The 19359-nt window shown below is 44.0% G+C and overlaps 1 protein-coding gene across 9 annotated transcripts in view; it reads right to left on the reverse strand.

The window, feature by feature from the left end:
• Positions 1 to 13612, reverse strand: part of ptprfa (protein tyrosine phosphatase receptor type Fa) — a 156034-nt gene extending 142422 nt beyond the window's left edge. For 5 of the 9 annotated variants that reach the window (XM_081718427.1, XM_081718426.1, XM_081718424.1 and 2 more), the window contains exon 1: positions 13295 to 13612. The gene's annotated coding sequence lies outside the window, so the exon portion shown is untranslated. The remainder of the gene's footprint in view (positions 1 to 13294) is intronic. The other 4 variants (XM_081718430.1, XM_081718429.1, XM_081718431.1 and 1 more) reach the window with 1 other exon arrangement.
• Between the last annotated feature and the right edge of the window lie 5747 nt (positions 13613 to 19359).

Below are 19359 nucleotides of genomic sequence, written 5' to 3' on the forward strand. Positions count from 1 at the left end.
TATGTGAATTCTGTAAACCATATACTTTATGTGTATACTGTATACTATATACTGTATGTGCATACTGTATACTATATACATGTGTATACTGTATACTATATACATGTGTATACTGTATACTATGTACTGTATGTGTATACTGTATGCTATATACTTTATTTGCATACTGTATACTATATAATGTATGTGTATACTATATACTATATGTGTATACTGTATAATTTATACTGTATGTACATACTATATACTATATTTGTATACTGTATACTATATACTATATGTGTATGCTGTATACTATATATATACTATATACTATACACTATATGTGTGTCTACTGTGTGTGTTTACTGTATGCTGTGTGTGTATACTTTACGTATATACTGTTTTCTGTGAACTGAAAAATATTTTTCATACATGTATTAAAACTGGAATTTGGTTAGTCTTGTTAGTCTTGAAAAATGTCCATACACTTGTTGTGAAGACAAACACGTGTAAAACAAAACGAGGAATCAGAAGCCCCAGAGCCAGAAAGCAGCCAGGGCACGGGCAGGCACACCACCCACTGAGTCAGCAGATTGTGCCGAGCCTAAGTGATGCCACACTCAGCAGGACACTTCCTGTCCGATGCCCAGAGTGGAAAACTCAGTCTGACCAACATGGAGAGAAGGCAGAGAGCCATGCTGCAAACCAACGAGCTAAGGAAGCAAGGTCTGATTCACAGAACAGTGCTGCTAAGGAAGAAATATCTGATTCACAGAGCTTAGGAAGAAGCTGTAGTGCTACAACACGGACCAGTCAATGTCTGATAATACTGTTACACTCGTCCAGACAGGGAAAGGATTTGACATCCGTGCAGGGGGTGAACTGACAGGCAGCCATGTTAGAAATATCTGATTCCAGTCCAGTACTCCACTAGAGAGATGGATGTGACAAAAATGTCTGATTTCAGTTCAGTTCAATAGTTCAGTGTCCAAACCAACAAGGGACAAAATATCTGGCATATGTTCAATATTCCATCGCCAAGATAGACAGAAGAAATAACGTCTGACTTCAGAAAAGAGAGAGAGACAGAGAGAAAAACATCTGATACCAATACAGTCTACGAAAGTGTCTAGACACTTCTAATTTTAGTCTATTACTCCATTACAATGTCTTGATACCAGTACCGCACTGCACCACAGATGAGAAAAGGGAAATATCTTATTTCAGTCCAATACTCAACCAGAGAAAGACAGAACCATCACAGACATCAATGCCGGACAGCAGTGGGCAGAGAGGGGTGAAGGCCAATATCACAGCCCCAAAGAGGAAAAGCATGCTGGGAAAACGACAAATGGCACTAGTGCATGCAGACAGTGGAGCAAACCACCAAGAAGGAGGAGGTGAGGGGTCTGGACCAGTCTGACCACAGCGATTCCCTCCCAACACAGCCAGGATCTGCCGTCCTCAGGTCCGGACTCAAGCAGCACTTCTCGGATTACGACCCATATCCAGGAATAATGCAGTCAGTGAGCTATTCGGAGCATCAGTAAAAATAATAATACTATCATTAGTAGTATAGTAGTAGTAGTAGTAGTAGTAGTAGTAGTAGTAGTATAGTAGTAGTATAGTGGCCGTAGTAGTAGTAGTAGTAGTATAGTGGTAGTAATAGTAGTATAGTAGTAGTAGTAGTAGTAGTAGTAGTAGTAGTAGTAGTAGTATAGTGGTGGTAGTAGTAGTATATTAGTAGTATAGTGGTGGTAGTAGTAGTAGTAGTAGTAGTAGTAGTAGTATAGTGGCAGTAATAGTAGTATAGTGGTAGTAGTAGTAGTAGTAGTAGTAGTAGTAGTAGTAGTATAGTGGTAGTATAGTGGTAGTAATAGTAGTATAGTAGTAGCAGTAGTTGTAGTAGTAGTAGTAGTATAGTGGTGGTAGTAGTAGTATAGTAATAGTAGTAGTAGTAGTAGTATTATCTCTGCACATATTTGGCTTTGCATTGTAGATGATCTGAATTATTCTGGCGTGCGCATTGTTATTGTTTTCTATGTGTTAAGTAAGTGGTCCTGGAACAGGATGTGTCTCGAGTGTCTCACCACGGGACAGCGCGCATGCAATGACAGGACTGTAAAATGAGAGTCTGATAAAGATACTGCTGAATATGAGAGTCAGGTTTCCCAATCAGACACACAACAGCAAAATGTGTGTGTGTGTGTGTGTGCATCAGCTCCATCAGCCAGGTTATGTGTGCATGTGTGTGTTTGTTTGCATGTGTGTGTTTGTTTGCAAGTGTGTTTGTGTTTGTGTGCATGAGTGTGTTTGTTTGCATGTGTGTGTTTGTTTGTTTGCGTGTGTGTGTTTGTTCCAGGTACCTTTTGGCCATTCAGTGTTTGTCTCACAAAGGGAAATGGAGAACAGGAGAGCCATGATCCATCCTATTAGTTATAGAACATTAGAAAACACAGAACGGCTCTTTCTCTGATGTGTGATTTAACGTTTGGAAGAAGTGAAACAATCCATTACCACCATTTCTTCTCCTGACATTCACACTGCAAAACAACAATTAGTCACTCACTTACATCACTGAAAGCAGATTTTCTTTTGTGTTGCATAAAAGTGGTTTGCATAAAATTAACCCATAATCAGTGAGATGATTTACAAATGGAAGAAGTATAGCAGGAGTGTGTGTGTGTGTGTGTGTGTGTGTGTGTGTGTGTGTGTGTGTGTTTCATCAGCGGGGTCATGCTCTGGAGATCAGCATGTAGAGACAACATTGCTCTCTCCACAAACCCCTCCCTCTCTGTCCAGGCTCGGATGAAGATAGCTCGCCTACTCTAAGGTGGACTGGAATAATGTTTTGTGGACCGATGAAGCCAAAGTTGAACTTTCTGGTACATAAATGTAGGCAGTATTGAGGAGCTTCAGCACAATAGCAACATCAGAAGCTCATCTCAAGTCTCTTAGTGGGAGTGTAATAGAGTTGGGCTGTGTGGATGCCCCGGAGCCTGGAGTAGCAGACAACAGAGTCACATCAGGAAAATTTAAAGAGGAATATCAGAGCGTCCGCCTGTGATCTAAGAATTGAACGAAGATGAGTAACACAACACGACAACACATAACACCGGAGTAAGTCTACAACAGAGCTCAAACAGGAAAACATGGTGTATTTTAAAGTGAATTTATGATTATTTTATATTTATTAGAAATACTGATAAGATGGCATTTTTGGAGCCATTCATACAGAAATCCGAAGTGTTAATCGTTTTGTCATTGTATTAATCTTATGCTATAGTCATAGTCATCGCTGTAACGCAAAACTGACTGACAGCAAAACTGCGGGTCTTTGTTACTATACCATGACTGAAAATGACAAACATTAGTCAAAGAAACTGTAACCTCATCAGTAAACATGCATCAGCATTTACTTCAACATTTCACTGTATACAGCCCCCTATCCTGCCCGCCCCGCCCAAGCAGCTAAACGCATCACGATTCAGATTAAGATCCATGTGCTGGCTCAGCCTCCGTACACAGGCAATTGTTCACCTGCTATGTGCATCTCACAAGCCCCTGCAACTTCTGCTCTGATTCTATTTTGTTTTAAAATAGCGAAAGCAATGGCGAGAGTCTTGTGCGTGTAACTCCTCTCCCGTGGCCCACGGGGACGGGGATATATTTGGCAGCAGTGCAGTTTGTTCCATGAGTGTGTGTAGCAGAATCCCATGACAGAGGGACACCAGAGAATGCTCTAAACCATGACCAAGCTGACAGTGTGAGGAGAGCGCAGAGTGCGTAGATCTGAGGAGGACTTCCTGACTGCACTGCAACGACAGTCTGATTTGCTTTGGAAAAGCAGAAGTCTGAACATCTGAACAGGCTGCTGTTCTGGGACATCATTTCAGTTTCCAGGCCATGATGTGCTACCCAAATCAAAGAAACTCGATAGATTGTAGACTAACTACTTCTAGTTTATTAATGTTGTGGGTCTTATATATGAGAGTATAAATGAATGATCCCAAGTCATTGCAACATATACAGACTAATGACTCGATAAACCACAAATTTTCCACTGGCTGACAGAAACAGACATGTAGGGTCCCCACATCACACTGAGAGAGACATGTAGGGTCCCCACATCACACTGAGAGAGACATGTAGGGTCCCCACATCACACTGAGAGAGACATGTAGGGTCCCCACATCACACTGAGAGAGACGAACATGTAGGGTCCCCACATCACACTGAGAGAGAGGAACATGTAGGGTCCCCACATCACACTGAGAGAGACGAACATGTAGGGTCCCCACATCACACTGAGAGAGACGAACATGTAGGGTCCCCACATCACACTGAGAGAGACATGTAGCGTCCCCACATCACACTGAGAGAGACGAACATGTAGAGTCCCCACATCACACTGAGAGAGACGAACATGTAGAGTCCCCACATCACACTAACAGAGACCATCATATAGATTCTCCACATCACACAGGGGAAACTTCAATATGGAACAAGAACAGACATGCGCACACACACACACACACACACACACACACACACACACACACACACACACACACACACACACACAGGCTAAACACATGTCATTTTCGGACTCTCAGACTCTGTTCACACTGCCAGATGAATCCAGTTTATTTCTTAAAGTCCAATGTTTGGGGGGGGGGGGGGGTTGCCTGACCATCCACACCATAGGTTACCCGTACGTAATCATATTCAATTTGATTGTTCATATTGTTGTTGCATTTGGTCGTGTGTCCACACTGTTTTTAATGGTAACAACACCGGCACACACATCCTGGGTACCGCAGGACAGGCTAAAGAGAGCCAGCACAGAGATTTCTCCACAGGTTATGTTTAACGTCAGAGCAGAGTCCAGACACGGCTCTCTGTTCGCTAGCTGTAGAAAACAACGGTCACATGGAGGGTGGCATATATCACGGGTGACGGATATGGACTAGTTGTGGTTTTCATCCACTGTCATAAATTCTGATGTTGTTACTTATATATCCATAAGAGAATACAGCACACGGGGGAAACACTACACTGGTAGCTTCAAAGCCACAGAAAAATGTAGATGTTATTACAAAAGGACAGAACACCGTAGCGTTCCACTGAAGGAACAAGAAAGTGCAAAAGATTATACATTTTGATTTAATTTTAAATATTCACCGTTAAGAAATGAGAATGAATGAGAAATTAATGAGGAACAGGAAGACATGTAGGAAGAGGAAGTGTCTAGTGAGAAACAGGAAGACGTGTGCAGGGTCTTTTCAGAGGCCTCAAGCCAACTGTCCCAGGGTATGATGACCAGGTTTCATGTAAAATATTCCTTGGAAATGGGAGTGAAACAGTGGCCCAAACTCCACCATCTCTAGTCTTCACTCTCAACATTTCCCAAAATGACCGGGTTGACTGGGTTTCTGAGCATCCACAAACCGCAATGCTGACGATATCAGATTACCCCTGAGAGCTTCGTGATTATGTAACAAAATAACACGAACTACTACCTAGTGCAACATTACTGTTATTTAAAAAAGAAACTTTTAATTTATTGAACGTTTTGTTTTCTATTCCGGGGTATTACAACATATCCTGCAGAGAACCTACAACACAGAACGTAGATGGAACAGACAGTACCCTGTTTATAACGCACAGGACGGGACTGAGTGCTCAGCTGTTGGGATGGACATGGCAGCTAATCGCAGGAGACATGAGTGAGCTGCATCTGCACTGAGCTCCAGTTACACAGCCAGCAGCATCCAGCAACAAACAGGAGTGTTCTACTGGAGCAAGACTACACTAGGTGGCTGGCTAGCTGAAAGAGCAGGACGCCTGCTGGCTAGCTGAAGCCTTGTCAGGTGTTTTCAGTTGCTGTTTTGTTTGACCTTTAAGACAATAACACCGTCCCCAGTCTCGGTCTTTATGGGGATGTCGTTTCGTGATTGTACCTGTGGCTCTGTGAAATCTGTAGCATACGTGTGATATATTCAGGCAAACGACATGTATGCAAAAAAGCTGCATTTCTGCAAAGTATCCATCAGATGGGGGTGTTTCCCAAATCCCCCCCAATTTCCCAATTCTTTAATTTTCCACATAAAATTTTATATACTCATTCATAAAATGTACCAGACATTTTCCATCCTTCTGTCCTTTGCGGTCTTTGCCTCAGTCTGCAGTAAGGTGGAAAAAGTCTAATATTATCCTGTTGGTGTCCGATATTTCTCCCTCTAAAAATCATTTGTTAAATAATGTGTGACAAATAATTTAAAAAGATCCTCGGTCAGGCAGTAAACAGGACATTCATGGCCATGTTTAATGCAATGAATGTTTTCCGTCCTCTGAGGCATGATGGGAAACGTTGAACGTTGGGGAAACATGATCGCATCCAGCTGGCTTTGCGGCAGGCAATCAATCAGAATCATTGATTACAGTTTTCTGACCCTTAATGAGACATAGGAGAAAGTGGTAGTCATGCAGAGAGAGAGAGAGAGAAAGACCACCAGCGTTGATGTTTTCATCCTCTCTGTGCGGAGGTCTCTCTGGACTGCTTCAGCTATTAGTCTGTCCTTCTGTTGCTTTCATAGTGTCAACTACGTTTTCAAAGGTTAATTACTGTCCATTAGTGATGCAGGAACGCCATTCAGAGCGCCAGCAGCCTGCACCAAGTCGCATTTGCAGGATGATGCATTGTTTCAAGAAAAAAAAAAAAAAAAAAGCCGAACCATTCTTCCATTTTTATGGTTAAATGTTGCTCATCCATTTTAGCCGTAGACAAATTCAATTATGCAGCCGAAATGAACACTCATCACTTACAAGTGTGGGTAGCTGTGCCTTAAAGCCAAATAAATAACAAGCATCGCTTAAAAAGGGAGCGACGTCTGCTAATTAGCTTTATCGCTTTTCATCCTTCGGCAACTGCTGTCGTGTTGTAGCTCAAGGAAAAGATTATCAATACACACGCCTGGACAAAGAGGGCGAGACATGAGACCCAAACCTCCTGTCCTCCTCCACGGGGCGTTAAAACAATGCTTCCCACTGCCAGCTTGCAAACAGCATCTCTGGAGTCATAAATTCAACGTGGCTTTTTGCTCCTTGTCGCCAAAAATTTATATTTGAAATAAACTTGAACTGTGGCCGTGAAAATGCCCATATTTCCAGTGGTAACCCGTCTAACCGATGGTGGCGGCGCATGGCGATAGATCAAACCCAGCCCCGGCTAAGGCGAAACCTTCTCAGACCCATTTACCTTTGATAATGCCCACCGCCGGGAAGCTCATTAATCATCCGCTCCTTTCATTCTGAGCAGGTCGGATACACCGGAGCTACACCTGAGCGCTCTCGCTTGCCTCCGGGACGGGAGTTTAGGGCACAGACAGGATACAGGGATCTGCCACTGTTCCTCTAACCCCCTACACAGTTCAGTTCTAGGCCCTAATTAAATATCTCAGACCCGATCATACAGCGCTACGCTTACACCTGCAATATTATTAATATTAATACAGTTTTATTTACAGAGCACTTACTGCATATTTCAGATGCACTTCAAAGTGCTATACATGGATAAGCCCACAGTGTTTACAACAGCAGCCCAAACACACTGACAGACAGACAAACAGCTCCTCATAGAAACACACTGACAGACAGACAGACAGCTCCCCGTAGAAATGCACTGAGACAGACAGACAGCTGCCCATAGAAACAGACAGACAGTGGTGCCAGAACAAACACCTGAAACCCTAGATCAGTTTATTATTATATATTGTTGTATTTTTAAATGGCATTGAAAGAATTTAGAGAAAGTCAACAGACCTGGTTGGTTTATGGCAAGATGTAGAAATTATGTAGAAATGATGTATTAATCCATTCATCATTTGTTTTTAGTTTATTTATTTGTTTGTAGGTGAATATTGATTATTAATAATCTATGATTAATCAATTATTTTAAATCAAACAAAGTCAAAACAGACTTGAAGAGAATAAATGAACAACACTGTTATTAACAAAAATGTTTTCATTTTCTTTTCTAGTCACATATAACTGGCGGATATTAATCTCTATTCAGGCTCCCAGTATGATAAAAATAGCCACTACTGTCCTGAAACAGACACCGAGGTTTAGGGTGACAGACATGATGGAATCATTTATTACTCTGCAGGCCTCTGATATACACACACTTGAGTTTAACTCCCTGGAAGGTGTCAAGGCTGGAGATGGAGCGATGGGCGGGGCTAAAGATGGAGTGATGGGTGGGGCTAGAGATGGAGTGATGGGTGGGGCTAGAGATGGAGTGATGGGTGGGGCTAGAGATGGAGTGATGGGTGGGGCTGGAGATGGAGTGATGGGTGGGGCTGGCAGTGTGCTGCTCCACAGTCTAATTTACAACTCCTGTGAGGAGACCTCTACAGCGCCCCCACACGCAGACAGACGGCCCGGGTACCTGCAGCTCACCTGGGCCGACCGCGGCACTTAGAACACACCGGCGTACCTGATCTGACCTGAGAGCTTACAAATACAAATCTCCACCGCCTGCATCTGGCCCGGCTGTCGCAGTGTGACGGCGTGTGTGACACAAACACGCCTCTGTCTCTCCACTGGCGGGTTAACGACGTTAAACTCGGAGTTGTCTGATTCCCATTTAATCAAGATGGCTGCCCTGACGCCCCACAGAGCAGGGCTGGACTAGGAAGGACAAACACACAATCTGTCTGATGTTTCCTCACAAAGGAAGTCACTCTGCTGGGAACATTCACAGAGAGATGACACCAGTGTCCTCGGCGGGGTGGAATAATACACGCACGGTTCAATTTAAAACTGACAGCACTGAATTACTCTGACACACTCCATTCACTCAGGGGTGATTTTAATGATTTCTGCCCACTGTACCCACGTAACTGTTTCTTCAGTCCGAGTGTGGTGGATTCTGTGTGTGTGTGTGTGTGTGTGTGTGTGTGTGTGTGTGTGTGTTTCCTGCAGGCTGACAGCACCACCGGTTTGTGCAATGATGCAATGAAGTTGGTGAGTGTACTAGATACAGATGGTAAGAGATTCGATGAGCTCAGCAGTGTAGGCAGGCAAAAGGGAGGTGCTTAGGAGCGGTGTGGGCGGGGCTAGGGGCAGCACTAGAGGCGGAGCTAACCAGGCCAAATTTCTGGTCTACTGTAACTAGAACTGAAGCACAGCCTTGGAATATTTCAGCATGCAGAATATCACCATGAGAGATTTTGAGGGAAATTATCTGAAAGCATTAAGATTTATTATTAAACTAAGTAAGTCAATGGTGTTGTCATTTCAAATCTACCTGAGCTCTGAGATTTGAATTCCTCAAATGCGTGTTCGGGTTCCTAGCAGAATTGACTAGGTGATAAGATTAGACGTCATATTGGCTCCCTTTTGGCTTCATAATCTGCCCTATTTTTATTATAATAATGGTTGTTAAATTCCCACATTCATTCCTGACCCTTGTGGGATTAAAAAGACTAGACATTTTTAAGTGACACTTCCTGTACGTTACATGGTCAAAGGGCACTGTCTATTGGAATTTATTTATAATCTCTGTGTGTAATCTACCCGATACAATTTAGAAATCTAACTGATTTAATTAGGCAACGCAAGCCTATACCGACGGCTTTGAATAAACTCTGTATAGCATATTACTACTGAAGTCCTTGCATCACAATGACATGGTCTCTCTCTCTCTCTCTCTCTCTCTCTCTCTCTTTCTCTCTGCCTCCTGCTCGTTCATATTTTACACAGAGATAAGTAAGCAATGTGGAAACATCTGGTGAATGGGGAAGTCAGCGGAGATTAATGAACACTGATGCATTGTGGGAGCTGATCTGCTGGGGCACAGAACAGGCCCACATTCTCAATCCATCGCGCCCCATGATGTCATCGTTAATGTTACTTATGTTATGGAACAGCCAATAACCAGGAGAAGGGCTAGGTCATGTGACAGCCCAACGGCCTGCACCATTATATGATAAATTACGCACTGAGGTTAGCAGGCACACCAAAGCCTGTCTGAATCATCGTGATGTCATCATGTGAAGCATAGCATGGTCTCAGGAAGGCCATGCAGGGGAAGACACACAGGCCCGGGGCTGCTCTGAAAAAGACAACACCCCCACCCCCACCTGAGTGGACAGCGCTCACTGCAAAGACGAAGCAGAGAAACGCAAACCTCGGTGTAGTTTCCCTGTGTGGGGGGGCGGCATGCATTCCTCATAATGCACAAGACGAGGAGTTCTCACAGTATGAAAAGACAGGTGATTATGGCTTGAACTGTGGCCAATATCACATCGTATTGTCCTTCGTAGGTGACAATAACAACACAAGCATTACATATGCGTCAAATTATTACATTTACAGCATTTAGCTGATGCTTTTATCTAAAGTGGCTTACAACTACAACTGAATAAAACTTGAGTAATTGAGGGTTAAGCTCAGGTGTCCCAACAGTGGAAACTTGAACTGGCAACCTTACAGTTATAAATCAAGTGCCTTAACCACTGAGCTACCACGGCCCAAAGACCTGTGCTAGGACCCGAGGTTCAGCTGCGCCATTACATAAACATGAGTAGGCGGGCTCTGTTAGACACTCCCGCCTGATTGTTGTATCAGTGTGACAGTCACAAGCCTGCCGTCTCTTGATTGGGCTCTTATTCTGCGTGGGGAGGAGCCAATGGGATCAACAACTGACCCAAGAGAGGAACAGGAACCTTGGACCCACTTCTAGTGCACTGTGTGGGAGTGAAACACGAGTTCATCCCTGCAGACTGGCCAATCGGGTCGCAGCGTACAGTGGTACACCGGCGCCGTCGTTAGCTGTTGTACCTTTTCTGTTCACATGTGGCCTGCTGTAAGTCCGTCACACAACGAAACACTTGACTATGACTCAGGATTCTCTAAAACGTCACGGTTCTACTTTTGCAGTCAAGAGCCCTCTCAAATCAACAGCTAATTTGGAAAAACAAAACAACAGCTACAAAAAACCATCTGCCCAATGACTAATGCAACAAATTCTCATTACTCCAGCGAGGGGGCGCTATAATGGCGCAGGGAGGCCGGATTAAGTCATGTTTTCAGTGTCCACTGTGACAGACTTGATGTTTATGTCTTCTGTGTCATTGATGGTGAAGTTGCTTCCACACTATTTTCCAGAGATGAAGTGGTTCACAAGTAGTTACATTAGGGCAACGCACAAACCTGCTTGCCTATCGTAGCCCTGCTGGGACGAAAAGCATCATGCGATCAAAAGTAATGAAGGAGAAAATAAATAAATAAACCTGCCGCACCAAACCCAGATTATATCAGTGTCGATATATCAATGGGTTGTCCCGCTTGGGCAATGGCACAGCTGGAAAGAGGAATATAGGGAGATGTGAGAGAGAGCGAGAGAGAGAGCGAGAGAGAGAGAGAGAGAGCGAGAGAGAGAGAGAGAGAGAGAGAGAGAGCGAGAGAGAGAGAGAGAGAGAGAGAGAGAGAGAGAGGGAGAGAGAGAGAGAGAGAGAGAGAGAGAGAGAGAATGGCCCTCCAGCAGAGCCAATTACTGGTGGCAGCGGTAACATGTTTACTAGCGAGACTTCCACGTGACTAGGCAGCAGGTAGAGTGGGATTTCATTACCAGCGTGCGTGCACCCGTGAGGACCAGCCTGCCAGCCGTTACAGGTGGACGGAAACCAACACGTCTTTCCCGGCACTAGAAATGCGCTTACCAAGAGCGAGACGACAGCAAGCACGAGAATGCCTCACCAATGCTGGAATTAAACTGCGCTACTCACGAGAGCTCATCACGAGCGCAAACCACCCGAACTTTAGTTATTGTACAATCGCAGACTTGCAGCAGCGGGCAGCATATATAACAGGATGTCCACTAGAGATCCAGCCACTGCAGTCCCGCTCACGTTAGCTGATCGTCTACAGCAGCATACACATAAAGCCTTTCAACTCTCGTGAATGTTTGCCCGCCTTGCTCGCGCGTGTCTCTCTATTTTAGGTGGGGGGGAAGAGGTGGGTGGGCTAGAATTCCGCACTTGCGTCAAAGACATGCTATGCAACAATAAATAAATAATGCGCCAAAGTATATTTTACACAGGGGTGAAGTCATCGCCTCGTCCGTCACGGACTCGCGTGTGTACCTCGCATAAACCGCTCCATCGCGCCGGATGACGCATTGCAACCTGCCGCATATGAATCAGGATTCACGAGCGGGTCGCGGACGAATGAGTCTAAGCAAACAGTCTGTAACTTTGCGAGAGTAACTGCATGGGCCCAGCACGAGGGAACACGCTGGAGGGTGTGCTACTTGTTAAATGAGAACGCCGCCGGTGTATCCGCCGCTCGCGATCACACACCGCCGAGTAACGAGAGAACTGGGAGCGTGAGCTTTAATGAATTCCATCGCGTGCTACTAGCGACAGATACCGGGGCGCGTCGCCGAGAAGCGCTCGCGCGTGTGCTCGAGCATCCTTCATAACGAAACATAACCAACGTAACAAGTTTGCCCTTCAGTCTTTTAAACATCACTAAAGCAGCCTCGCAATGCCGCGCTCGGCCAAGCAGTCAAGCGGTAGCAAACGTAGTGACCTAACAGGCTACAGTCTGCAAGAACCGTGCGCGCTTGAAAAGTACCGTGGCTCTAAACTGCTCTCGAGAGCAAACGACGCCTCACTCACAAATCCACCCCGTCCTCAAAGGTTTGGACACAGAGAACGACCTGAAGCGCGCGGGTGAGCCTACACCCCGACCTCGCGTCCAGGCGCTCGAGCAAGGCAGGGTTGCTTCTCCCGTGAAGTCAGCAAGGTGTCCTCCTTAAACTTGTTGTTTTTGCAGACATTACAAAAGAACACAGAATGTCATTTTACAAGCGAAAGTTGCATGTCCTGTGCATGCGCAACAGCGCTGCAGGAGCAAACGTGGCTGAAAGCGCCTGGCGCTTTCCGACTTGACTCTCTCTCTGAACGCGTAACACACTGAATACATCTGTAACACCAATTCTGTCCCGGGTTGTCCCACAAAAGCGGTTCGACCGAAGTCGCCGAGTTGTGCGCTCGGCGTCCTACTGACCGTCAGAATACCGACAACCGGGACGCGCCGGGCTCTTCGCATTTCTGGAGAGGCAAACACTTAAACACGGGGAGGCACTGAAGGTCTAAACCGTGCGGAACGGAAACATCCTTAAATGCTCCGACTTTAAAAAATGTGTAGAATGGACGACCTGTGCGTCACGCGTGCACCGAGTCTCCCAAATGTCGTGTTAGCACCTGAGCAGGAGAACTGCGAGGCGCAATCAACTCACTCTTATCTGATGCATCGGGCGTCTCCGAACAGCGAGCGCTTCTGCTTTTCTCCAGAGTGTTGAAGGAAGCTAGAATCCCTGACTCACACAGCACGCGAGACAATCCCTGGGTATTCCTTAAAACGCTCTCACGCGACAGGGTCCGTCTCCTAAAAGGGTTCAGTATTGATTCGCGCGCGTATGCACGCGGCTCCTCGGACGGCTCCTTGGTTTGGTTACTGCAGGCGACTCTCACTCTCGCGGTCCTCCCAACTGTGCTGCTCTCCTCGCCGGCGCTCTTACGCGCACAGTCTCGCGCTGGTGCGCTTGCTCTCGCGCACAGGTTGCTCGCGGACACTCTTGTGGTTGCTCGGACCGGACACCGGAAGTGTTTTTTATTTTCGTGTCACGCAGCCAGGGCGGATAACGGAGTTTGTTTGGGATGCGTTTCACAATGTTGCACCTTAGACAAAGTCCTAAACATTTATTACAATGATAACAAAGGAAGAACATTAACCACTAAAACAAAGAAAACACACACATGCTTTGTTTTGTAACTTTTAACTTAAAAGAAAGTAAAAGAAAGAAAGCAGTTTGTCTTGGGCTACAGTCCGCTGTAGTGTAAAAGGTGTGATGGGATGGTGATAAGCTCAACGCACACGTGGAGTGTTGTGGGAATGTGGGAACACACCAGTGTGTGTTGTGCAAAGAGCTTTCTGACACCCTTCATCACAACCTGTGAAAGCTCCCCGAACCACATTAGTTTGTTCAGGCGAGTGTAGGTAAAATGTAGGACCCAGGTTCCAGGTTAATCATATTTAAAATGAATTTGTCAAGCACAAAGTGTTTTTTGTTTTTTTTCATTCATTTCACTCTAAAAATAGGCCTACATCCAGTTAACAACGCATGGGCGTATGGCCACGATGAAGGTTGCGCCAGCATGCGCGCTCGGCCTACCGAGAGTGTGGATTTATCATGTCTCTATTTACTCTCAGATTTTATTGCCTAATTTTGAGTGATGTGATTGCAGTGCACAGTGAACTGAACACTTAATCAGCGCACAGGAAGATTCATGATCTATTTTTTCTCCTGTTTGGTTAGATTTGTGTATCAGAATTGGAAGCAGTGTGAGGAACTGAAGGTTTTCTTTCACCCCGTAATGAAAACGAAAAGTTTTATTTGAACTTTCTGCCTGACTGGGCCACCAGCCATCCAGAGCTCCCAGTGGCTGTCCCAGTTTGTGAAGTTCCGACCATCTTTCAGCTAATCCGAACAGGTGAAACAAAATATAACCTACGACCCTCCAAGCATTTAAAATGGCTGATAACAGACAACCATGTCAGCAGTGGACTGTGATATTAAAGATACATATTTAATACTTCATATAAAAAAATGTGATACCTAAGTTTTTTTTAAAGTTTTTTTTGTAAGTTAAAAAAAAAAAACAAAATGGGGAATTTTTCAGCCATAAATCTTTTATCCCCCGAGGTAGCCATGATGAATACTAAACACTGAGCACCTCACTGCTACCTCACTGCTACCTTACACATCCTGCTCCTCTGTGATTGAAATCTATTACTAAACACACACACACACACACACACACACACACACACACATGCACGTGCACACACACACACACACACAAGCGCGCGCACACACACACACACACACACACACGCACACACTCGCACACACACACACACACACACACACACTCACAAAAAATCATGATAAATACCCTCATAAGCTCATTTAGCCCTGGGGTATAGAGGTGAGCTACATAGCTGCAAATAATATCTAAAATCCATCTCATAATGACAAACTGTAGTGAAGAAAACGCCAAATTATATCATAAAGTTATTGAGTCTGTGTAGGGAATAATGATATAAGAGTCTGTATGTGCGTCATCTTGTGATTGTCAACATAAACAAATTCTGTATGCTCTGAACAGTCTTTAGGCTTTAATGAAGGACTATAAGTGACCATAGAGCCCTCACACGACAGTCTTGCAGAGATTTGTGCTGTCCCCAGAGATTAGTGTTGTCTCAGAGATTACTGTTGTTCCCTGAGATTACTGTTGTTCCCTGAGATTAGTGTTGTCTCCAGAGATTAGTGTTCTGAGATTAGTGTTGTTCCCTGAGATTAGTGTTATCTCAGAGATTAATGTTGTTCCCTGAGATTACTGTTGTTCCCTGAGATTAGTGTTGTCTCCAGAGATTAGTGTTCTTAGATTAGTGTTGTTCCCTGAGATTACTGTTGTTCCCTGCTCCCTCACACCAGAATTAACACTTAATAACCACAATGGATCAGGAGTGTCAGTGTGTTTTCAAAACAATTATTCATAACATCTGATAAAGCAGTGCTATAAAAAACCATCCCACTTAACTTGCTCTTTTCCCTGGTAAGACCCACATTAAACATTGTGTAACACATTATTAGCGGCGATGTGCCGTCAAAACACTACATAAACCAGTATATACTGCTGAATACTGTATACTACACAAACCAGTATAACCCAGTATATACTGCTGAATACTGTACACTACACAAACCAGTATAAATCCAATATATACTGCTGAATACTGTATACTACACAAACCAGTATAAATCCAATATATACTGCTGAATACTATATACTACACAAACCAGTATAAACCAGTATATACTGCTGAATACTGTATACTACACAAACCAGTATAAACCAGTATATACTGCTGAATACTGTATACTACACAAACCAGTATAAACCAGTATATACTGCTGAATACTGTACACTACACAAACCAGTATAAATCCAATATATACTGCTGAATACTGTATACTACACAAACCAGTATAAACCAGTATAATACTGCTGAATACGGTATACTGCACAAAACAGTATAAACCAGTATATACTGCTGAATACGGTATACTGCACAAAACAGTATAAACCAGTATATACTGCTGAATACTGTATACTACACAAACCAATATAAACCAGTATATACTGCTGAATACTGTATACTACACAAACCAGTATAAACCAGTATATACTGCTGAATATTATATACTACACAAACCAGTATATACTGCTGAATACTGTACACTACACAAACCAGTATGAACCAGTATATACTGCTGAATACTGTATACTACTCAAACCAGTATAAACCAGTATATACTGCTGAACACTGTATACTACACAAACCAGTATAAACCAGTATATACTGCTCCATAATGTATTCTATACAAACCAGTCTGAATTTAGACACATTATGTACTGCACAGTATGTACTTCTTGATATTGTATAATGCAAAAATTAATGTGTATCGCTCTATACTGCATACTGTACAAACCAGAATGTCTTTATTTGTACACAAATGAATGTACTGCTGAATATAGAACAATATGCAAGCTAGTATTTAATGCTCCATACTAAATACTACATAACCCAGTATATACTGCTCCTCACTAAATACTACATAAACCAGTATATACTGCTCCACACTAAATACTACATAAACCAGTAAATACTGCTCCATATACTACATAAACCAGTATATACTACTCCATACTAAATACTACATAAACCAGTATATACTGCTCCACACTAAATACTACATAAACCAGTAAATACTGCTCCACTCTGTATATTACCAGTATACCAGTAAGTGACAGTGGTCCCACTGTCTAGTCCTGGAGTTCCTATCGCCATCAGAGTTGAAGTCCAGCTAACGCAGGTGTTTATGCTAATGACCACTATTTCCCTGCACTGATTGGTTGGCTCAGGGAAAGGCAGAAAGGTGGATATCCAGGACTTACTGTTGTGTAATACACAAGCTAATACTACTGCTCTGTACTGCATTAAAACAAACTGCGTACCTCATGGCCGTGCCAGGCTAGTCCAGTCACATTGGCTAAACAAGCATTGAGACATTCTCTTGTTTATTCTGTTGTCCATTCTGTTGTTTTTTCTGTTTTTCATTGATAATTTTTTGTAAAAAGCAACTCCAGAGAAATCTGCTTTCTTTAACAGGAACTGATCTGCATCTAAGATGTATGAAAAATATATATAATCACAATACCCCTGTCCACACATACCCCTGTAAATACATACCCCTGTCCACACATAGTCCTGTCCTTACATACCCCATCCACACATAGTCCTGTCCACACATACCCCTGTAAATACATACCCCTGTCCATACATAGTCCTGTCCTTACATACCCCTGTCCACACATAATCCTGTCCTTACATACCCCATCCACACATACCCCTGTCCACACATAGTCCTGTCCTTACATACCCCTGTCCACACATAGTCCTGTCCTTACATACCCCATCCACGCATAGTCCTGTCCACACATAGTCCTGTCCACACATACCCCTGTCCACACATAGTCCTGTCCACACATAGTCCTGTCCTTACATACCCCATCCACACATAGTCCTGTCCACACATAGTCCTGTCCTTACATACCCCTGTCCACACATACCCCTGTCCACACATAGTCCTGTCCATACATACCCCTGTAAATACATAGTCCTGTCCATACTCCTTAGCTAATGAAGACCTCTGCACTTTTTTAAACTTGCTGATTTGTGTCCAACACTTCCTGTAATTGCTTTACACTCCTCATAAATTACATTTACATAATTTACATCCTTAATGAATTGCCTTCATTTGGTCCCTTTGTTAGTTTGGAACAGCCTAACAGGAACAGACGTGACGTCACTGATGTGGAGTGGTCACCAGGTTTCTCTCACTCTAATATGGCTGATTCATCAGGGGTCTGTTAAGGGCTGGACAGATGGGCAAACAATGCAGACACAAGTCCCCCTCTGCCTCCAACGAGATCCCCCGGGAGAACGCCTGCACACTTCTCTTACTCCTCTGCCATTAACTCCCCCACCCCACTCCACGAGCCCCCTGTCTGCCTTTTCCACCCCTGTCTCATTACTCCGGGTTCCCAGCCCCTTCTAGAGAAAATGCCTCAGTCAGTTTATACCTGTGCACACTGGCAGACGGAGGCAACAATTCAATTTGCACAGGCGACACACCCACTAATCACATCAGGACCAGCAGTTTCATTACGCACTGACTCTCCCTTCAAAGAGCTCTTTACACGTCAGGATGGTGGCTGGAACATCCCTTCCCCACTACACCGGAGCTTTCAGCTCTTAATTACGTCGGAAGGCTCAGTCGGTATAAAGGAGATCTGAAGGGCTGATAGCAATTTTCGATTTGTCTGGTAAGAAATAAATAACTAAATACCTTACTAAAAAGTAAGGAAATAAATACATTTCAGTTTGCTTTGGATAACAAAGGATTGTCAAAAAGTGAGTATGAAAAAAGAGGAATGAAACAACTGACCTGACACCTTTTCACACCTCAATCTACAAAATATATCAGTTATATATCAACTACACAAAACCTGCCTGTGAATGTAAATGACACAGAAACACAACTGGGATGATTACAGTATCAAAAAATGACTAATATTTTTAGACAGAGAGAAAAAGAGAAAGAAGGAAAGAGAGTGGGAGAGAGAGAGAGAGAGAGAGAGAGACAAAAAAGAGAGTGTGAGCACTTAAGGGCAAACAATTTGGCAGAATTCAAAAGGTGCACACGGGATAAATTGAAAAGCAAGAGGAGGCGGAGGCAGAGAGGGTGTAAGCAGTGATGGGGAAAATGTCTTCTGTCTGTGAGGTGGAAGACTCCAAACGCACCGAACACATGACTGCCATTTGATCAGACTCCTTGGAGTGTGTGAAACAGAAACAGGAGGGCACACACCTTCAGATGGCGTCGGCCCTTGGCGCGCTTCATGTGCATGCGCACACGGGTTTGTGGGTTTACATGTTTCTCGTGCAGTGTGGTGCAGTGCGCGCGTGTGTGGGACAGGTTGAGACCAGGCAGAGGGTTTCCGCATGTTTGAGGAAGGATGTGTGAAGTCTGAGAGTTATCACTCCACCGATGGAGAGGAACACACAGCCTGAACTCAAACTCATGATGTGAACATACCTATATGTCTGTAACCTGTGCATGGCTTGACTCTCGAACATATGTGATCTGAAACACGTATGCTTAGAAACACA

Source organism: Electrophorus electricus, chromosome 7 (genome assembly GCF_041902795.1).
Source record: "Electrophorus electricus isolate QZ-2024a chromosome 7, ASM4190279v1, whole genome shotgun sequence".
NCBI lineage: Eukaryota > Metazoa > Chordata > Actinopteri > Gymnotiformes > Gymnotidae > Electrophorus > Electrophorus electricus.